The sequence below is a fragment of the Triturus cristatus genome, chromosome 10 (genome assembly GCF_964204655.1).
Source record: "Triturus cristatus chromosome 10, aTriCri1.1, whole genome shotgun sequence".
Lineage (NCBI taxonomy): Eukaryota > Metazoa > Chordata > Amphibia > Caudata > Salamandridae > Triturus > Triturus cristatus.
In genome coordinates, this window is record NC_140593.1 from 967,385,175 (window position 1) to 967,408,714 (window position 23,540).

General features: G+C 43.9%; 1 protein-coding gene across 3 annotated transcripts in view; it reads left to right on the forward strand.

The window, feature by feature from the left end:
- Positions 1–822: 822 nt before the first annotated feature.
- LOC146796342 (mitogen-activated protein kinase kinase kinase 3-like) overlaps positions 823–23,540 on the forward strand; it is a 436,047-nt gene continuing 413,329 nt past the window's right edge. Inside the window, exon 1 of one of the 3 annotated variants that reach the window (XM_085628867.1) lies at positions 823–1,278. The gene's annotated coding sequence lies outside the window, so the exon portion shown is untranslated. The remainder of the gene's footprint in view (positions 1,279–23,540) is intronic. The other 2 variants (XM_085628866.1, XM_085628865.1) reach the window with 2 other exon arrangements.

The following is a 23,540-nucleotide window of genomic DNA, read 5'->3' on the forward strand; positions in this document are numbered from 1 at the left end:
GCGGTGTTCGTCCAGGTTTCTGTGAAGAAAGCGGCGTCGGGGCTGGTGCTGTCGAGGAGGGCCCAGATTTCTGTGGCGTGTCTGTGGAGGGAGCGGACATTGAGGAGGATGCATTGCAGGGTTTTGGGTGTGGTGGTGTTGTGACGGGAGAGTTGTGGTGTGTTCTGGGTCTCGGCAATGGTGAAGGAGTGGCGGCAGTTGAAGGGTGCATAGGTGTCGGTAGGTGAAGAACGCTTGCAGTTGTGACAGATGAATGGATGAATAGATAGAAGGGTGAAAGGATTGATAAATAGATGGATGGGAGGGGGATGAAAAGGTAAAGGGAACCCTTCTAAGTAAGGTCAGGCAGGTATGCTCACTTTGCGTGCTGGTTGTGGAGGTATGGTTCAAGCGGGCTGTTTTAAATTTTCTAGCTACTCCCTTGGGCTTAGAAACCTCTGCATGAAGAGTTCTGATGACCAAAAAGACGGGCCATGGACCATTGTGCACAAGTATTTTTTAACTTATCACTCTTTTCGTCTTTCAGATCCATGCTCATGACTGGAGGTGCAAAACTACAAGTCCCACAGTGCAAAGTGCGCTTAACTAAAAGCCAGGACTGGCAAAACTCGGTAGCAGGCATGGCCTGAAGTCGCTTCACAGCCATGACAATGTCCCTTGCTTCTGCATGCGCAAGAGAGTACAGCAGGCAGGGGTGATGTTTCCATTGCATACAATCTCGAGACTGCTTTCCCCAGCATACGGTCCACGCCCCTTCTGCCTGAATGGCTGCCCTGGCTCCACAGACCAGCCTCTCCTCCTCCCCTCGGCCTGTCTCCTGTCATCACTGTTTCCTGTTGCTGTGTGCCTGCTGACATCACACACTAACTTCCAGGCAGCCTGTTGCTGCGAATAGTTGAGCTGCAAGTTTCTTGTTTTCTTTCCTGTAGCCTGAAAAAAAAGTTCCAGCTTCCCCCCACAAACGACATTTCAGAAAAGCGTCATTTTGTCCAGCGGTGCACGGGAGTCGCGAATACACCGCGTGTGGCTTGGGTTTGGGTCTGAGCGTTGAACTTCCCCGTACGTGCCGTGCAGAAGCGCGATTGTGGCGAATTATGGATTTTAATGGAAGGATGTGAGCAGAGCCGGGGGGGGCTTCAACTCGGAGGGGCGAAGTGTCGTCGAAACAGGAAAGGCGACCGAGGCAGAGGAGACTCTCTGTGGATTACTTCGTGCGGGACATTCCCTGTCGTGGAGCCCCCCCATGCATTCGACGTCACGACAGCAGCGGTGACAGCGGTAAGTTGTGACGCAACATGCGCGAATTAAACGAAGCCTGCGGGCCACACTGGCCAGCACTGCTGGGGCCAGGGTGCTACTGTGGGCATGATGCCAACAAGGATAATGCGAACCATATGGTCCTTTTGGGTTGTAAAATAGCCACTGGCGGGCCTCTCGCACCTCGGAGCCCCGGTGCCACTGCACCGGTTGCACTCGTGATACATATGCCCCTGCTGGCCCGTATTCGTTCGTCTACTTACGGCCTCTGGGTGTTGCAGTAGATAGTGCGCTGCCTGAGGTTCCACATTTTTAACCAGTTGTTGTGTTTAAGTTTAAGTCGCGTTCTTGTATGCGCCACCATAAACTATAGATACCGAAACGCAAGCTGCTGTGAGCTGCAGAATCAGAAATGCATCAACACCTGAGCCGCGACGTGTGTCTGTATTGATGGGACAGTAGGGGTGACAGATTGTCTCTGGAACATTGCTCCTGGCCATAGGTGACATCTAAGGCCTGCTGTGTGCAAGCAATTTCCGATTGTAGGACGGGCCCTCGACTGCCATCTATCAATTGTTCGCTGAAGATCGGAGCGGATAGAGTGCCACGCGCGTCATTGGTCACTTAGCAGCTTTGCCCCAGGCCTTTTTATGACGTCACTTTCGAGTAATCTTTATAAATCTGGAGCGATGCACTGTGCGCTGTGGGAAATGTTCCTGGCTCCCTTATGCACCACGTGTTCATTCTTTCGCTTAGTTTTCTTTCCTTACTGAAATCCGCCATTTCATTTTTTGTATTCCTGTGTGGGTATAGCCTCTGGGAGCGCCCTGAAGAGGCATGTTGACACTATAAAAGATGAAAGTCCGCTTTTCAGGAAAATAACTGAAAGGACATAACAGAGAAGATTTTTTTTATTTACTTAATATATTATTTCATCTCAGTACGCCAGTTTGGGCCTGTTGACAATAACGGGGCGAGTTAGACTGATATGTGTACATTTTTCTGTAGTAATAAAAATGCATTCATGGTGCTTTGGCCCTTTCATTCTGGGCCAGAGAGATGGGTTTTGTTTGATGGAAATCTGAGACACTCAAGGACACTCGGGTTGTTAGCGAAGCATCAAAGTAAATAGTACATTATTTTCTTTACATTGTGAAACGAAGTTAAAGCGTCGCTGCTTTTTTGCCCTGTGGTTTCCGACAGGGAAGAAGATGTTGATCGTTTAAAATTAACTTTTTTTCTTTTTTTCTTTTCTTTAACCCTAATCCGATTCCCTCCTTAGGGATTTATTGGGATGGGAACCTAAAAAATATATACATTTTATAGCTACACAAGGCAAAATGATGAGATACCGTTAAACAAAATTGTTGGGGAGTCCCTTAAAACCACCATCACCCTTGCTTTCACTGTCAATCTACTGGCTCTGAGGTGTCCGACAACGTCACAGATGTCCTGACCGAGGCCTTGATGGATTTGTAACCTTTTTTGCTAGAAGTCATTGGGTATTACCGGATGGCATATTTTGCACATTACATAAAAATAGTTTCTCTTGTTTTACTCATTTTTCTTTACATCGCCTTTAGGCCCTTCAGATTGCTTTGTGCTCCCAGAGAATGGGATACATATTTTTTTGTGAGTGATGGTTAGAAACGCTTTAACTAAATGTATAAATAGTGTTAATTCGGGCACCGTTATTTATTAAAACAGGCCTAATGCATTTCATAGTGTCTTTTTATTAATGTATGCTTTTTATTAAACCAACAAATCGCAGGAGGCGCCCTCAGAATTTCCCCTCACTGCAGTGCGGGGGGGCGGGGGTGAGTGTATGGGGCATTCTTGAAGGGTCCGCCGCCATGGCTCATCCCTCCCGGCGCGTGAGTGCTTTGTTCTTATCTTGGACATAACCAAGCGAGTGAATAGCTGAGAATTCACTCGGCGAGAGTGGGTTTAGTCAGATCTGGTCTGGACCTGATTGCGTTTGTTTTCCTCAGGAAGCAGGCAAGGTCGAGCTGCCATGTGCAGAGACAGAGTACAGCGCCACGGGCCCCCGCCGTTACAGCGCAGCGCTGGCCGTGCAGAGCCACGCACTGCTCCGTTATAGGGCACCGACCTTACCGTGGTTCACCAGTGACTGCGTCTCTGGGAGTGCAGCCTTGGCCATGCAGGAACACGTCCCCCATTGCAGTGCAGCGATGCACTGCAGGAACCGTGCTACCGCTGCCCTGCAAGGCCTAGATGTTGCAGTGCGCCTGGTCTCGCGTTTGTGATCGTTGGCTGACACCACAGCACGCCCCACCCCCCACCGGGTTCATGATAGCTGTAGCCAGGGCTTTTAAGTGGGATGAAAGAACTAGACGGTCTCTCCTAGGGGCGTGGCCGAAGTAATTAGGTCCTGTCTTAAAAAGTAATCTAAAACTCTGTGCTGTGACTGGTAATTTGCTGCTTCTGTCATTGCATCCAGAAATATAATACACCACCTACAACAAGACAGGACTATTGGCTTTGCCAGAGGTTGTTAGTTGCATGAGATAAATAAGCAAACAGTATGTCTTCGTTGTATAGAATATTGAAAATGCGTCGGTGCTGAAATGATGAGACTGTCTAAGAACTAGACCGAGTCTCTTTCAAGTTGCAGTGCTGCAGAGTTCAGGTTTATTTGTAGGGTGAGGGCTAAAACGGAGAGCCCGATAGGGCCCCGTCTCACATCTTTTTTTTTTTTTTGAACAGCACCGGCAGGACCCGGCCCACTTAAAACATTGGCTGAAGGGCACCTATGTGTTTTTTGCCACAGCTTCTCAACGCACTAATTCAGTTCCTCGCGGCCGCGCCACTGCTGTGAGGCGCTGTTCAAATGCACAGTCCGGCCCTGTTCACGGGAGCTTGCACACGTGCTCTGCACTCGAACATGAAAAGCGAGGGACTTAAGTGAGCAGAAGGCAAATTGTACTTGTCGAAAAACACCGGCACTTTCACAAAAAAAGACGATGGGGCATTTGCCCAAAAAGTGGCAAATTTTCGTTAATTTGTTCCTGCGACCTACAGGCCCGGCTCCAGGAATTTTTATTTGGGTAGGTAGGCCAAGGGTGCTTTCGGGGGCCACTGCAGCAGTCTTGGCCAGCATGACGGGGGAAGGGTGGGGGACTGGGGGGTGTCGCGCTGGGGTTTAATTTAATAATATTAATTTTAATTAATCAGCATGGAGAAGAACAGAGTGTGCATGACTGGTTTGGGTGGCCCCAGAGCGCCGACCAAAGTAGTCTTTACGCACTCAGGAGTGGGCACACCACTCCTCCCCTGCCCTGCCCTGAGCGCAGCCCCGCTCACCCGCAACCAAAGAGAAAATGGTAATAACTGAAAGTTATTACCATTTTATGTTTCTGCTTCTCGCATTGCGCGAAAGCAGTGGGGCAATGCTCCTCCGCCCTTGTGTAGGAGCCGCCCCTGCACTGCAGGTTCCAATTTGTTGCTTCTGGAGGTAGTCTACAAGCCCTAGATTACATCATATCTACTTGCAAACAGTCACCATGATACCACAGATTGATTCTGTGTGTATACAGAGCATGTGGAGAGTTATTTGAAAGTAAGAGCAATGTCTGGACCTAACTGCAAACCCTCGAATTCCCGCAGGCCAGGCTTCAATACAAGTACTTGAATACCGAGCATATTATAATAATTCAATATTAAGGAAGTCCCTATTACCACACGAAAGCCTTGACATCATCGTATTAGAAAGGCTGGCTATTTACTTGTTGCAATTTGTCCAACGCTTATTTCTCTGCACAAATTTACCTTGATACATTTTACTTTCTTGTCATTCTTTTACGATGTACTTTGAAAGATACAAATTCTTGAAAAACAGCAACGCATTTGAAAAAAGAGAAATTAGTATTTTATGAAAACTGCCAGCAGTTTTCACACCGTCCATTTCAAAACTAGCAGTCCAGTCGTAGAGGTAACCTTCTATTCTTCTTTGAAAACTCCCTTATAAACTCATCCATACATAGGTTTCCGTGAGCTCCTTTCTCATGTGCTAAAATAGTCAAATTATGGAAGATAAATCATCGATCTGTAATGCAATACAGGAGAATGAGACACCCATCTAGTTGCTGAATTGCCCAATGTGAAACTAGAAATCCTGGGATCAATCCTGGCTTCCATGCTTGACCAAATTGTGTGATTCAAGCCAAACCTTGATTTCCCTGAGCCTCCTTAATGTATCATCACATAAGAGGGCACCTTCAAATACATGGGTTCTAGATGTGCACTGTACAAAACACATTTTCTGTGAGAACAAGCCCCAGCACTCATACATCATTTGATGTATGAGTGCTCGGGCTTGTTGTCACTTGTAAGGTAGATCCCTAGGGGTCACATATCAGGGGTGTGGGTGATTTCCCCCTCCCTTGAGCACCATAGCAACTATTTATGAATTAGGATAATACCGCTAAGAGTGGGCTCCAACACTACACGGGGCCCTATCATCGATTTTCCAGATGGAGAAAGAAGAAGAAAAAAAGATTAAAAAAGAGAGGTGTGCGTCTTCAGAAATAAGCAAGAGTATCTATCGTTCAGAAGGGGGGTTGCATATGAACTACACATGATTTAGCCCATCAACGAGGTATGAACGCTGTCATTAGTCATGATTTGTAAACTGCTGCACATGTGTGCGGAAATGTATTTCCAGGCAAAACAACCCTGTTCCCTTCAAGTCAGAACAGCTGATATTTTAACCCCCGCTCCCCCCCACCCCCTGCAGCACTTGACCCCTGCGTCCTTTGCAGCCCTGCAGTATGGAAAGTGACACACCTATGTCTTACTCTGAAATCTCTTTTCTGCTGTTGCCTATGAAGAGCGCCTTTGAGATAAGCCTGGGCGTTAATGTTTGAATAGTGCAGGGCCTGGGTGTTGGCGGAATAGTGGAAGATTTCTTTGGCATGCGGAAAATCCACTTCATGCCTTACCCTGAGAAGATAACGCTGCAGGCTGCAGCATCGAGTCCTCTACATGTTATTCACTGTTGTACTTGTTTGAGGTCCCGCCTGCAGACAGCTTCGGCTGTATGTTGTTGAAAGGCCTGTTTTGTACAATCCCAACACATACTTGCGCCAGGACACCCTGGGGTAACAGTGCACTCTACAAGTCTCAATAACATTAACATACTTGGGTCAGCCTATTAATAGTATTTATTTATTTGCATAAGTTAATTAAAGCCATTGCATTACAGTATAGTATAGTATAGTGTAGTATAGGGTCAACCTATTGCTAATCATCGGTTGACTTGCTAGTCAGTCACTTTTTGCTTGCTTGTTACTTGATAACTTCCCTACCTCATCTTGTGTTTGTCCCTCCCCTGTGCATAGCTTTCTTACCATTTTCTAATTGGATGGCTCCTATTCTTCAATCACTTACATTCAAGAAACGAATTATTGTTATGTTTTTTTTTTTTATAGTGAAGCTATCAAACAAAACTATTTCTAACAATGTACATAGGGGGGTGCTTTGGGTCTGTCCCCTTCAAGCATTGGCTTTCTTCAATCAGCCTATTTCAGCCATTGGCCTGAGACATTGCCAGTCATGCCTGTGCTCAGCACAGACTCACATACTTAATCTCTCACTTATTGCTATGGCTATTTGGATGTACCCCCACTCTCTTGAGTGCTTGCAATGAGCTGCATGATGGACTACTTTACAACTATAGTCCTGTCTGTCATCTCCTGCCAGAGCTCTCTTGTGTGTATCTGTCTACTAGGTTAATGCTACATGCATCAGTATATTAAGACCAGGCCTATTGGCTTTGCTAGTGCTTCTTTATTTGGCTGTCATCATTCCATGGGAGTATATGCATCTTCTTGCTATCTCCCACCCGGTGCTGCCTCGCCTTCACATCCCAGCCCCAGTATTTTGTCTCTTGCTCTTTCACCCCAGCACATCTGTTGCTTCCCTCACTCCCACCCATCGTCTTTTTCGGTGTCCAGCAACTTAGAATGGCAAATTAAAAACAAGCATTGAAAATGCAATAGGTCTCGCCTTTGATTAAGTTAAAGCCATTTCCTTTGCTAATGGTATTGTATTGCAAAGCAAATACAATACCATTAGGCTTTGACTTAATTAAAGGCGAGACCTATTGCATTTTCAATGCGTGTTGCTGTAGAAGCAGTTGCTGTTGCAGGTCAATGTGGCATCATCGAGTCCGCCGCTTGGTATACCGCAGAGGAGTCACGAGCATCCATCCTCATCCACGGAGAGACATGCGGGGTGCTCAAGGTCTTACTCACACCGCGGTGAGCATAGAAGGGATAGTGAAAGAGCACAGAGATACCACTGTACTCGGAGGGAGGGAGGGAGAGAGGTAGGAGACAGATGGGGTGGGAGAGATTGGGGGAGCAAGGAAAGTGTACAAATGTGCTCTAGATGCAAAGGAGCCGGAGGCAGGAGCAGGACATGCACTCCCATTGAGTGATCGATTGAGAAATTAACCATCAAAAATAGTTCTATGACATCAGCAGTGGAAGGATAAAACTGAGCCAATCCAAAGAGTGTAAAGAGGAAATACTTGGAGCCAAGACAAACAGAAGGCTAGTGAGGACAACCATCCAATAAAGAACAGGAACCAAGACAGTCTAGAGCAATCACAAGCGAGGGACTGGCCCACAGACAATATGTAGCTCTGTATGCAATGTAATGTAAATGCCAGCATTTGTAAAGCACACCGCTACCTCCGACGGAGGTGTCCCGGAGCTGGGGGCCGTCGGGAAGATTAAGCAAGCTATTGCCCAGAGTCACATGGTGCTGGGCTAACCTGCCGCTGGAGCCGGGGATTGAACCGTGAACCCTGTGGTTCGGAGTCAGGCACCCTGGCGGCTGCTCCACACCTCTTCCTCAATGCTGTCCGAGACAACCAGCTAAAGTTTTCTGAAGCGAAACTGCAAAACAAATGTGAAACTGGACTAAAAAGAAAAGAAGAAAGGTCAGTTTTGGAAAGCAGCAAGGCAGGAGAATGATGGGAGAGTTAGAGTAAGATTGCTGTAAGGGGAATGAAAAGGGAAAGACAGAGGGAGACATTAGTCACAGGTGATACAGAAGTAAAGAAGAGAGGACAGAGTGAAGAAGATAGGAGTATTGGATGAGAGAGGAGGCAAAAAAGGCGAGAGGATGAAGAAGAGATACGGTGGAGAGAGAGAAGAAAGGGGAGGATACAGGAAGTGAAGGTAGAGAGAAAACCGAGTGAGCCAATCACAGAAACCTGCACGGTGGATGACGTAGGATCAGCCCAGTCTCTCTACGGAAAGGAACATCAGACAGAGACGCCCGTGTGTAGTATCCAAGGCTGTGCAGCCTGGAGCCCGTCCACTGATCTCAGCACAAACATATGAAACACACATGCCCATTAATATACAGTGAGCGCCTCTCTGGTACATCCACATTCATTGCCTACCTAGCAAGGTATGTCAGCGCCACGTCCAAAGGCTTCATCTGGCAGCCAAGAAACACTGCCCCTCGGCCAACCTATTGACAAGAACTAGCAACCTCCCACAGCACCCTCCGAAGAAGACGCCGCGTGTGGGCTTACTGGAAACCCGGCCACCTACTCTATGAAATGTAATCCTACATGTATTCCTCACAGCTTTCGTTTTCGGAATGAGCGGCGATCCTTTGCCTTTCAGCAACGAGGCGATATAAAGTTATCGCCGCTTTTGCATCCGTTTTCGGGCGAAAAGCGTCGATAATTTTATCGACTAATTAGCAAGGTCACGCTATAAGGCAGTGATAATACACCAGTAGGCCCCATTTGGCTTCACTTACGGCAAATTGTGGCCAGTTTGTACTTGAATAGGTTAGTTTGGCCCAGTGCTTTAAATGGGCCGGTACTCACTGGTACTCAGTACCGGCACTTCTCATTTTTACCGCTCTGAGTACCGGCACTTCTCTGCTGCCAAGGAGAGTACCAGTACTCATCAAAGGTAGGGTCATTGTTGCTATGGCTCACGCGCACAAACGAGGCTGTCTGACAGCCAAAGCGCCTCTAGCCCAAGCTGAACCACCTTTAAACTGGCCACAATTTGCCGTAAGCGAAGCCAAATGGGGCCTACTATTATTACTAGTATTATCACTGCCGTAGACTCTAGCAGCTGTATGCGTCTTTCAGGGTATTTCTCTTAAACCTCTCACAAAACATGAACCTGGCTCACGTACATTGTGTGCAAGAGCCACAAATCGGCCTTGTGTGTATGACTCAGAAAGCCTTTCCTTTCTTATTCCATCTGAACTCGCGAGAGGAATGTGTGTGGTGACTGTTCTGCAGCTTCCTTCCCCTACACTACGCAGCTTCAGATGCCTTGAGATATGGCGAATCCGAAGCTTTTCTCAAGCATGGCTTCCTTTCTTCCCCAGTCTCTTCCCTTCTTATTTTTAAAGTTTTGACGTAGTTTGCACTTTAGCACCACTTCGGCAGAACGTGTTGGAACTATACGCGAAAGGGGCAGGATAGCCAAGTCAATGTCAACAACCACTTCTGTCTACGCCAGGGCTAGAAAAACACATAGGGGCAGATTTAAAAGCCCCCTGCGACACTTTTGCGCTGCCTTTGCATCACTTTTGTGACACCGCGGCGACGTAAAAATTCGGCCAGTTTGCAACGTGACGCATCTAGGAAGATGCATCATGTTGTAAAGCCCTGCGTCACATTATACCTGCATCAGGTATAATGTATGCAGGGTGGGCGGTCCCACGCAAGAAAGCCTTTTAAAAGTGAGGCAGTGAAATCTACAAGATTTCACTGCGTCACTTCTAGGACGACACTGCGTTAAAACCTTATGCCTGTGTGAAGTAGGCGTAAGGAATGACGCAGTGTAGTAGGAATAGGGCTCAAAATGCATTGCTGAAGTTGCGTTGTGCTTGCAACACGAATCCAGCAATGCGTGAATTTTGCCCCAACAGATGCGTCTGAATTTCTTACGCATCTGTCAACCCTTGCGCCAATGTGCGTCGTATTGTAAATACGGCGCATCCATGGTGGCGCAAGGGTTTCTCAGGGTGGCGCAGGGAAAGTGACGCATCTCTACAGATGCTTCACTTTCTTGTAAATCTGCCCTTCAGTGCCTGTAACTTTGCCGCACTTTACAGACACTTTGGTGAAAGAATGGTGTGGCGATCCACCTTATGCAAAGGAATGGGTTAACACAGTAGAACCCTGTGGCGTTACCCAATAGAGCCTTGCGGCAAGAGCCCCCACACTGCAGGTTGTGTGTGGGGTATGGTTTGAGAGAGAACATCTTAGATCACTTTCAGGGTACAGCCCGCACCAGTGTGGTAAGATTAAAAAACTTGTAGACCTTTCCACATCCTTTAGGCCCCCCTGAAAATGTACCCTCCCCTGAACCAGCTCTAAGTGTCTTGAAGCTCCTCTATTTCCTCAAGGAGTCTGCAGTTTTTGATTGCTGAGTCTTGCGAACCTAGTAGGGAGTGGACCTAATCCTTCCTATCGGTCTTACATAATTTATAATCCTCTTCTCTTGTGTTCACCCAGTGCTTAATTTGAACCGGTGGTTTCCGGTGCTCAGCACCAGCACTTAATCATCAATATCGTCCTTTTCATGAGCACCACTTAAGGACACATTCATTTATAGGGAGATTGAGTGATTGACCCAGAATCACAGGATGTTTAGCCGATGCGGAGACTTATACCTGGTATCCCAGCTCCGAAGTCAGCAGCTCTGGCCATTACGCCACATGCTCTCCCAGCTTTCATGGGTTGTAGTTGGTTCTGTTTTAGATGGCGCTAACAAGAGGAATGGGCTGGTACAAGCTGCCTCCTGACGAGTGCCCCGGTACTTATTATTTACAAATTAACCACTGGGTGCACCTCTGTCCTCTTCATTCTATTGGCTAATTATCAAGACACCGACCATCATTAAGCATCCTTTTACTGATACTCTGTTCACCTTTATGTACACAATTCATCAAGCTCTTGACTTTGTTGCTACACTGTTACCTTCTGTGACCAGTAAGTACTGGCAGGTGGTGGGCATTGATCATTTATGTGGACCGGGATTTATATTTCATCATCAGACTTTGACCCAGTTCAAGACAGAGATAGGCAGACAATGTAGCAAAAAGGAAGAAGAAAAAGATAGGAAAACAGTGACAAAGGGAGAAAGCAAGCATGAAAATAACCCGGAAGAGTGAGTTAAAGGCACCGGAAGTGTAGGGTGGTGGAAGAAAGAGCCCTGAGGTAGAATCAAGGCTAGGCAGCTTGGCACGTGGCAATCCGGGTATTTGTCGTTGCTATCGATGCATCCCTAAGGAAAACACAAGGCCCCTGCATGTGTTTAATTTTATGTGTCATTCCTGTTGGCTCTTGTGAGCTCGTACTGGCCTCTTTGAGGTCCTGTAAAATACTGTAGTAATATTAAGAAGGCTGAGTATGTTCCCTAATGCTTTCAACTATTTCATTTTTAGTGGTAGCCCTGCCATAGCATACATTTGAATGATATTCCATGCATTTCCAATGCACTTTCTCACTGGTGGTACTCTCCATGCTATAAGTATGTCCTCTATAATTTAATAATAGCGTCCCTTTTTGGATTTTGATGCATTTTAGATTTTTCTGCCATTTTATCTGTGGGGTTTAGCGTACAGAAAATGTATTATCATTATTATTTATTATTATTATTACTATTATTAGGACTTGTATCGCGCAACAATTCAACCTCAGGAGGATCTCCGGCGCCTTGGTGGCACAATGTTTTTATCATTATTATTATTGTCATTATTATTATTGTTATTATTATGGTTTTTATCACGATTTGTATTATTATTATTATTATTATTAATGTTAGACCTGGTACCATTGGCGTGAGTCTCCCTTCCATTTTTTCTGATTGCCTCCTCTGTTTTTGATATGTTTTGCTGGTTTAGATGCTTTGGGTACTCCGCCACTGCCATTCAGTGCCACAGTGCAAGTGCTCCCTATGTTAAATTAATGTAGTGATTAGTGACTCCATGATTGGGTTATTTGATTTACTTGTCAGACCCTAGTACAGTGCACCATGTGTGCCCAGGGCTTGTAAATCAAATGCTGCTGGTGGGCTTGCAGCACTGATTGTGCCACCCACAGAAGCAGCTTGTAAAGTGTGTCTCAGGTCTGCCATTGCAGAGCCTATGTGCAGTCTGGTACTGCCATGCTGACTGGCCAAGTGCCAGTCCCTACACCTTCCCTTATCTTCATATCAGACACCCCTATGGTAGGCCCAAGGGCAGGGTGCATTGTAAGTATAAGGTAGGGCATGCCCTGGTGTGTGTGGCATGTCCTGATAGTGAATTACAGCCATTTTCGTTTTTCACTATTGCAAGGCTACCTGTTCCCCATAGTCCAGAATGGGCAGTTTGATTATTACATCTTATAATCCTAACTGACTCAGGGAACATGGTAGAAATTCGAATTTAGTATGCCTGAACTCAGAATGATAAAATACATGTTTTAGTAAAGTTGTTTTTAACATTCTGTGTTTGAAAATACCACTTTTAAAAAGTAGGTATTTTCTTGCTTAACTGTCCAAGCCTGCCTCTGCTAGGTTGTGTATTGTGTGTCTGGGTCTGTGAGTGACAGGGGCTGGGGATTCCAGGGGAGAGTGTGAGTCAGCACAGGGCTGAATAGGAAGATCTGCATGTAGATGGGTGGGAGGAGTTGCACCTGGGACCTGAATAGGGCTATGCCTTCCCTCCACAATGCTGGCTCCACCTCCTGTGGTGTGTCCGATGTCTCTGCCCTGCACTCTGAAAGGAAAGAAAGAGTCAAGTAAACAAAGTGCTCCAGTACTGACCAGAACTGGTTTGGACTAGGCAAAGGCCTATCTACCTTCAGAGAACAAAGAGAAAAGTAATATATATATGGGGACCCAAACCCCAAGACTTGAGATCACTTCTGGAACAACAAGAAGAAACCTTTGCCAAGGAGAAGAACCAAAGGAAGCTGTAGTAGTTGGACTGCCCCCTGCCAGTGTGCTGTGTTGTTGGGTTGGCCTGCAGTGGTGTCTTCATTGCCAAGGAGAGGAGAAGGAACTTTTACAGAACTTTCATAATCTTGCAGAATATTTCTCCAAGGGCTTGAACTTGTGCTTGCCTCCTGCTGAAGTCTCAGGGACAACAGACTTCACCACCAGCTCCCCTCTAAATTTCCTTGCTGGGAATTCTATCTGCAGAAGCCTGCGTGTGGCTGGGAGCTGGAAGAGCGATGCAACGAGAAGAAGCGTGTCGCCGCCGCAGCTGTAATCATCGCATCGCCGGAGAAGCGTGCCACCGCCACATCTCCCAGAAGCGTGCCTTCGTCGCAGCTGTCTGCTGTCACGTCACCGTAAAAGCATGTCACAACCGTGAGGGTCGCCGTCGCATCATCGGAGAAGCACGTCGCAGGGCCTGTCGCGGCTCCAAAGTACAGAGTCGCCACAAGGCTGTCAGAGTGTGTCGTATCGTCTCAACGTCGTCGCATCAAGGGCGCCATCTTATCGCATCACACCGGATTATCGCATCGAGGCGCCATCCTGCCGCATCGCAAACGGGCTGCAGCACGAGAATCTACGCATCACCTCCTCTCCGGTAAGGATCAAGACGCATCCACTACTCTGCGCAAGCATTGAGGCACGACGCATCGTCTCCCCCGAAGCAAGGAACCGACGCATCTCCAATGCTGCGAGCCTTTTGTTTATTTTGCGTTACGCATCCAGGTACTTTTGTGAGAACTGTGTCGCATTTACCAACAACTTGAACTAAGCTAATTCTACCACCTTTAAGTCAATTTTGAGTACAGTATTGTGGATTTTTGGCGTTTGTGGTCTTGTGTTAACCCCTTCGATGCGCATGACGGAGCGGTTCCGTCATGCGCATCGGTTGCGCTGTGCGGATGACGGAACTGCTCCGTCATGGCCCCGCCCGCGCACGAACCCTTCAGCACAGCGCGGTAATCCGTGCCGCGCTGAAGGGGTTAAGTCTATATAAAGAATAGTTATTTTTATAAAACCTGTGTGGTGTCCATCTGTAGTGTTTTCACTGTATTACTGTATGTGTTCACAAATACTGAACACACTGCCTCTGAGATAAGCCTGTCTGCTCTTGCCAGGCTACCAAGTGGGTGAGCAGGGGTTATCTGGTAGTGTAATCCCCTTTCCCTGACTTAGAAGCAAGGGTCCCGATTTGGTCAAAGGTACCTACCTCTGCCAACTAGAGACCCCCAGTTCTAACAGTTAATATTAGTAATACTATTTATTTCTACAAATTACGCACTGACTGTGGCTGTAACTATCTCCTGTGACTAGATGCTGGTCCTATACCATGTTACATAGTGTACCTACAAAGTGAACTGCAAATTGTACTAATTTCCTGAAATATAAACCTGTAGTAATTCTGTTCATGCGCCCTGTGCCAATAACTAATGTGCCTCCGCCTGCACGGTCTGTAAAGCGCTCCAGCATTCTTTGGCATTACGCCGTGCTTGAGAAAAAATACATGGTGCTCGCTCTTTCTTTTAGTGGTGTCTTCATATGTAAGGTTTTGTGATTTAGATCACCAAGGCATGTGAGTTGCATCGGAAAGTTTGGAGCCCAATCGAAATAAAAATTCCATACATGGAAGATAGATCAGCGGAGAAGTTTTCCGAGGAGAGTTGGGGTGTGAATTTATACGTCTTAGTTGGAGAACCAATGTTGAATCTTAGTTTGTCTGGTACAGTTGGCATTGAGGACACGTTTGGTCTTTGTTAGGTTCAGGTTAAGGTTGCCATGTACCATCTAAGCTTGAGATCCCACAAGGCAGTCAGAAAGTGAATTTACTCGCAAGTAAACATATCAGATCTGAAATAAATTCAATTTAGATGCAGAAAAGAAATTACAAGTGTGTAGGTACATTCCCAAATTCTCATTTTGCCTTGCAAATGAGATTTGCTAATTTGAAAATTCTAATAGTTTTGTGATAGTAGTGTTGTGCAATTTTCGCATTTATAAATGCAAAGTTAGAAGAGAGTTTATTGTTGTGTCTTGGTGGGCCCACCATACACAGGCAGATTTAGGCGCAGATGGTAATTTGGAGAGTATGCCTTCAAAAGACTGCAAGGGAAAGTGGAAAGTACACAGGGACAAATGACTTTCCTCTACAGATATAAAAAAAATGTTTAATGAGCAAATGCATTTCCCACTGCAGCACTATACTACTTGTTAACAATTTACCATGTCGAAATACTTAGGTATGCAACGACCGCGCAGCAGTGATAGTGATTCACATAACGCTGTTAGTGTGTGGTGGGCTTGCGTTCTTTGTTTTAAAATTGAATTTGCACTTTTGCTTTTTGCGATTTTTAAAACTGCTGCACTTTAAACTATTTGATACTACAACTTGAATGCTAACGCGGGCCCGTCTGTAAGAACGGACCCGCCTGAGGGTTAGCGCGCTAGTTGTTGGCTCCCTTTAGCTCCCCTACTTCCTATATAAACCCAGATGCAACGTTTGAACAAAAACTGACCAATATAAGCACCAGTAATCCATTGCATGATAATAATGGCTCTTTCGAAGTTGCTCAGACCTCTGCCTCCACAAACAAGAATCCTCGGCCTATTAGGTGTATTCTACTTAACACCAGGTCTATGGTGAAACACAAATTTTATTTAGAGTGTTTGATACAAGTAGAGGATCCGGACCTTGTTTTTCTTACAGAAACCTGGGCAAATGGAAATAGTGACCCTGACTGGCACCTAGCAATTCCAGCTGGATACGTTGTCGCTATCTCTGATAGAATAGGGGAAAAAGGGTGGTGGAATTGCGATAATATATCGAACCCAACACACGGTTAGATTCACTCCAGAATCTACCTTAGATGCCGAAGCAATGTCTTTCAGTATTAAACTTAATTTAGAAGTGTTTCCAGGTCTGTTAATCTACAGACCCCCTGGTCCCAGATCCTCTTTCTCGACCTCCCTCCAGACATATCTGGAGTCATGTCTAGACACCGAATCTTTCACCATACTAGGCGATTTTAGCTTCCATTTGGAAGATAACAATAATCCTGATACTACCAGTTTATTAGACAAACTAGCTAGCTTTGAACTAAATCAAATTGTTTGTGAGCCTACAAATCTAGCAGGGCATACATTAGATGGTATCTGCACCAATAACTCTCTTATAGAGGTTAAGAAAGTCTGCCAATTACCCTGGTCCGACCACTCTGCGGTGCATTTTACCATCACACTAGCGACATTAAATGGTGGGTGGAGGATTAGACCTTTGGTTGTCAAACATCGTTCTTGGAAGTCAGTCAGCAAAAATGATTTTATGTTAGCACTAAGCGAAAGGCCTACAATTCCTACTGACTCTAATCAAGCTGCGACAGTTTTCCACAACTGGCTAAATAGAGCAGCGAATATTGTTGCACCAGAAATGATGAGGCGCTCTCGACAAAAAAGAGGCCTCGTCCCCTTGGTACTCTGCAGATCTCCAATTAGCTAAAATTAAGTGCAGGCAAAAAGAACGTATCTGGAGATCTCAATATAATACTGCACAAAGAAAAGTCTACTGTGCTGCCCTTGAAGAATATAAGGTCGGAATCCCACAGGCCAAAACTGCCTACTTTACCACCGAAATCCAGGAGGCTACAAACTCTCCAAAAGAGTTGTTTCAAACAGTCTGTGCATTATTGAAGTGTCCGCGGGACACAATATTCATACCAGACCAAAAGTTTATAGACAAACTGGCATGCTTTTTTCAAAGCAAGGTCCAGTCTGTTTATAATGACCTCCTAAAATCGGTTAAGGATATAGCGAGTAATGTTTCAGCTCAGCCAGATGACAAGGTTTTGCACTGCGGTTTATCGCAATTCCCATTACTGGCAGAGGAGAAAGTGGCGGACCTGTTGTTAAATATCAAATCGGGCTCTCCCTAGACCCCTGCCCGCCATAAATACTATATCTGGCTCCAGAGGAGATAAGTATCTCGCTATACCCTATATTAAATCAATCTTTGATTTCAGGAGTTTTTCCAACGACCTGGAAAAAAGCCTGTATTCGTCCTCTCTTAAAAAAAAAACCAAGCTGGATCCCCTAGATGAGAAAAACTACCGTCCCATCTCCTGCCTACCTCTGCCTGCCAAAGTTCTTGAGAAGGCTATGAACTCAGAACTAACATCCTATCTAGAGACTAATAACATTCTTGACACCACACAACATGGCTTCAGAGCAATACACTCTACGGAGACAGCCTTGATCATGGCAGCAGAGGAAATACGTAAGGTGATGGATGATGGAGGAAGGGCTGTACTGGTCCTGCTTGATTTAACAGCAGCCTTTGATACCGTGAACCACGCGGTATTAATACAAAGGCTACAGGATGTAGGTATCAGTGGTATAGCTCTTGCCCTCCTCTCCTCCTTTTTATCCTCTAGGGAACAAGAGATTTTTTGGGATGGATATTGACTCTGAGGAGTTTACACTCCCCGGCGGAGTCCCTGAAGGCTCGGCCCTATCCCCCACACTTTTTTATATTTATGTAGCCCCTCTGGCCAGACTAATAAAAAGTTATGGCTTCACGCTGGTGTCATATGCTGATGACACGCAGCTTATACTGTCTGTAACACAGTCAGTGGATGCCACGGCAGCTGAATTTTGCAAATGCACTTCTGCCCTGATGACCTGGATGAACTCTTACTTTTTAAAGCTGAACACAGATAAAACTGAGGTGATAGAGTTTGGTCAGAAATTCTCGATCTGGAACCATCTTTGGTGGTCAACAAAGCCAGGAATCTCGGTTTTATGTTTGATAAAGACCTCACGTGGGCCCCTCAGATTAACCAAGTTTCATCAGCTTGTTTTTTTATGTTAAAAGGCCTGAGGAAGATTCTTCCATTCATTCCTTTTTCCTTCAGGAAAACAGTGGTAATAGCCACGATTCTGTCCAGGATTGACTATTGTAACGCTCTATATTTGGGAGCAGGTGCCGCTCAATTTGCCAAACTTCAGTCAATCCAGAACGCAGCAGCTAGAGTCTTGCTCAAATTACCCAACATCACTCTACATCGAACAGTATAAAACAACTTCACTGGCTCCCAGTCCGACGACGTGTTGACTTTAAGATGCTATGCCTGGTGCATAAAGCCTTGTTTGGTGGTGGGGCCAAGGATGTGCAGTCCCTGTTTTCCCGATACGTACCATCACAGTCTTTAAGGTCGGACACTCTTGGCTTGGTACAACTCCCAAAGATAAAGAGAGTAAGGTGTGGAGGAAAACGCTTCTCCTCCTTGGCATCCAAACTATGGAACTCACTGCCCACAGACCTGAGACTTTTACCAAATAGATCTGTCTTCAGGAAGGAAATTAAAACATGGCTCTTCTCCCAACCCTAAACATGCCGGCCATTATGCTTAAACACATTACCCAGCGCCAAGACGCCTCGGCAGTAGTGCGCACTATAAATACCTTCAGTCAGTCTGTTTAAGAATTCTTGGAAATCAGCCATGGCATATTTCCAGGACTATTGAAATTCTTGGACAATTCTAAAGAAGTTAGCAGTGTGTGTCTGAAAATTGAGTAAAAAGAGGTAAGTTTCCAAATGCTATATATATATATATATATATATATATATATATATATATTAAGCTCCAAGAACTCCACTCGAAGAATGAAGGGGACCGCACTCAGCAAGGTTTCTCGATGCGATAATTTATTGCATTCTTTCGAGATAGCAGCAGCAACAACAGGACGCGTTTCGGCGTTCGCGCCTTTTTCGACTGAGTTATATATATATATATTCACTGAAAAAACCATAGGTTTCACACACGTTATAGTTAGGAATTAGCATTTAAAAAACCTTGCAAATTCACTGAAAAAACCATAGGTTTCACACAAGTTATAGTTAGCTGTACATTTCACTCGTAAAAAACCAATGAAATTCCACGTTATAGTTAGTGCAGGCAACTATAACTCACGCGACCGCAATCCTCTGCTGATGACATATGTGTCTTTATGAAAAAAAATATTTGTAATATATGTATAGCTAAAATTTAATGGAAGAAGACATGGGCAAATAAGTGTCTAAATACAGTATTAGCATCAGCAGAGGATTGCGGTCGCGTGAGTTATAGTTGCCTGCACTAACTATAACGTGTGAGAAACCTATGGTTTTTTCAGTGAATTTGTACGGTTTTTTAAATGCTAAGTTACTTTACGCCGTTCGTGCCGTGCGCGCCCACTTCACGCAGTTCGTACCGTGCGTACAGCACTTCAAAAGCGGCAAAATCGAACGTGCTCAGTGCCATGACCTACTGGAGGGTAATAATGAACTCTAAATATTTTTACATGATGCAGAGCCTACTTAATGTGAAAAGTTTACTCTGATTGAGACTACAAGTCCCAGCCTGCAATTAAATAATCACGCAATGTGCGAGGCCCACTGAGGGTATTTAAATGAAGCAGACTGAATCTGAGCCATCTGCTGACTGTTTAAGAGATATCCATGACTAAGAGGCAGGAGCCTCGAAACGCGTCGGAATGAAAACTCTTACATGAACACTGAAGCTCGTTTGCCTTGTGTTAATAAACCGGAAGGTTCTTTTGAAGTCGTGTGCATTCTCAATGCTTGGGGCATCTTGGTGAAAAAAAAAAAAAAAAAAATATATATATATATATATATATATATATATATATATATATATATATATGTATTGCTCTTTTCCTCCTTCTCCTTGAAAGCCTTCATGGACGGCGACGACACAGCGGGTAAGATTTTATGTAATTCCCTTTATTACGACCACATCAAACACGTTTTGGCTGACACTCAGCCTTGCTCACTGATGGTGAGATGCCGACATTCTTGCTCATTTAGATGCACACGCCGTTTGACGCAATGCCACAGAAATTGTGAACAGACTATACTACTGTCAACAACAGCCTGCTGCATCTCGGAATACTTTCTCATTTATGCGTGTGATGCCTTTCCCATTAATATTTTATAATTAATCATTTAAAATCGAGTTAAAATCGCAGCACCTAATTGTCCTTTCTCATAAAAAATAATCCTTCAATAAATACGTCAAGTTTCCTTCTAACTGTACACAAAATTCAAGTTTCAGCAAAAACCTTAAATATTGTCACAAAAAATATAATAGATAAATATACATTATTTTCAAAGTAAAACTCATCTATATAAACCGATCATAAAAACTTTTTCAGTAAAGATACTGCCTAAATATACCACTTGATGAGTTAAACCTAAATAATACAGTTGGCTCAAAATCCAGTTAATCCAACTGAATCCCTAACATGTTTTGGATTCGAACATAAACTCAACTTATTTTTTGTTTCTCCACCATGTCATCAAGCCCAAGTGAGCAATACTAATTGGGTTTGAAAGAGCATCACAGAAATCAATTCCCCAAGCACAGACTCTGCCGAAATTCCCCTATATCCCTCATCCACAGTGCATTGTTATCCCACTATTTATAATTCATCTCAGTGTTAATACTAATCACTATTACATAATACCTAATAAAAAAGATTATTTTGCATAAGATATATATATCTTCAATATGCCTGCTCTTTCAATAAAAAAAAGGCTCCAACACTCTTGGGCTCGCTTAAAAGACTTTAATTGTGGCTCTAGGTGACATGTTTCAACCGCCTCCCCGGTCTTTGTCAATATATATAGTATACTAACAGTATTGGAGCCGAGCCCCACACAAAACAGCACCTACATGCACAGGGCCACAAACTTTATATGCTAATACTAGAAGTTGTAAATCAGTCATTTTCATAGATTTATAGGCAAAAGGGGCAATTGAGTGTTTAGACCAATAATTAAATATAACATGAGCTGTCATGTTACCTTGCCAGTTCGTTTTTAAAAAACATACATATTTCTCTGCAGGGAGTTCATTAATACTTGTCTGCTAGGCTCAGGGCACTTTATTAATATATTTTGCTATACAGTCCTTGGATTCTAAGGCTATAAGTAGTTGAAGGTCAAATCACAAATCACGTGATGCACATTACCTTATTATTATTCAGTTCCTTTGTACAATGTCTCTATGTAAACTTCAGCCAAGTTGAAGACATATGGACTATAATAAGAACTTCCTATTTTTGTAAGGCTTCAAAACTCCACATTTATTTGAGCAATACCTTAAGATCCAGAATGACCAATCATATCAAAGACTTGTGATGGAAAAAAGAGAATGCCTAATCCGCTCAGGGCAAGGACCAAGCAGGCATTAGTGTTATTGTGGGGACTTCATTTCATTTGAAGTATTTATCTTAGTATTCCAAATTGTGTAATTTCACCTTGTGTTGAAATGTTATATTCAATCAATGCATTGATACTTAAAAAAACACAAGAGAAAAAGAAAAACATTTACAGAGAAACTAGCAAGCTGATTTGTGTTCTCAAATTATACACTTTCTTGCGATTTATTCATTGTTTGGCATAATTTAGGGTTCTGCTTAAGGATTAGATGTTTAGGGTAAGGCATACGTTTAATGAAAGGATTAGAGTTAAAGGGCAATCTATTGTACAAAAAACAATTCTCATTACCCAATTCTGTATCTCTAACAGTCACCAACAATAAGCATTATAGAAAATCTTTTGTTTGATATCGACTGGGGTTTGAGATTATTTACTAAATGCCCTCTTTAAGGATTAGTTTAGGGGAAGGGATGAGGCTGAAGTTTATGATAAGGAATAGGGTGAGTTAGGCTCACAACAAATCACAAGTAAGTAATGACATTTTTACTGTGAACTTTTATAGATCTATTTTTTTTATTTTTTTATTTGTCAACAAGAGGGTAACGATAAAGAAAACACAGTATTAAATGCATACAAATATCAAAAAAATGATTACACACAAAAAAAGGAAGAAAAAAACAGCAAACAAATTAAAATTACAGAAAAATAATTCATTAAACAGAGAGCATAATTAAGCCACAATGAACTCCATGTAATACTGATTATAAATTAAAACAAAGACCCCCAGATTGCATTACATTTGACTATAGAGCGAATGCCCCTTGATTTAGCCTGCGCTTGTTCGATATCGTACGTCTGTCTTACTAACAACCACCAATCAGTGACAGAAGGGGGTTTTGATGAGATCCAAACTCGGGCAATTGTTAGTCTTGCGAAAACCAATAAAATAGCAAGTAAGCCATTAGATTTGGAGCTCAAATTCCTACAACCCATCATGATTTCCATAGTCGTAAGAGGTAATTCCATCCCCAATTTCTGAGACAGTACTTGACCGACCTTCTGCCAAAATATTGATAATTCTGGACACAATACGAACATGTGTTTTATGTCGGCCGCATACAGATCACAATTTGGGCATTTTGTCCGATCACTGACTAAGTTGTTAGATGACCACTTAGCAATTCTTTCTGGCGTATAATATTGTAGACATGTTGTACGATGTTGCTGCAGTCGCAAATTAGTAGAATGCACTAACTTATCTATAGTGCCAAGAGCTTGCAATATGGTAATAGCCATAACTGGCGTCCCCAGGACCTTACTCCAACGATCAGCTAATCTCACACAGTCATCTGATCTATAAGTACTTCAACATTTATACAGCCTGCTAATCAGAGACTTTATATTTACAGCATGTAGACAATCCCAGATGTCAGAAAAAGATATATTCGTCAAATGTAACTGCTGTAAAAAATTATCCCAAATCTGATAGTACTTAAACAGCATATGATCAGATAGTTTATGCTGTATCTGTAGTTTCTCAAAAGAAACAAAGCCACTGTAATCATACAGATCCCCTAAGCATACGACACCACAACTAGCCCAGCATTTGCCCACAACATCATGGAATATCTCCGGCAGGCCTGGATTATACCAAAGGGGGAATTTATCATGAAAATGCGATATATTGCACCTAAGAGAAATAGCACGCCAGATAAATATGCCATCTCATACAGTCTTGAACTTAACCCTTTTGAAATATTTTGGGTCGTTAATTCTATAAAGAAACATATTGCTCTCCTCTCCCAACATGAACTTGTGACAAAAAACTAGTGCAAGCAGGATTAATGAGAGTACGAAGACGGCTAAAAAAAGCTGACCAAAAATAAATTCTAAGGTCAGGAAGCTCAAGGCCGTCTTGACTAAAGGGAAGTTTTAACAAATCTATTGCTCGTCGCGCTTTTCTGTAGCCCCATATAAAACTGCTTAACGTTCCCTCTAATCGCTTAAAAAATGAATTAGGAACCCGTAGTGGAATGGAACGGAACAGGTAAAGGAATTTGGGCAGAATCTTC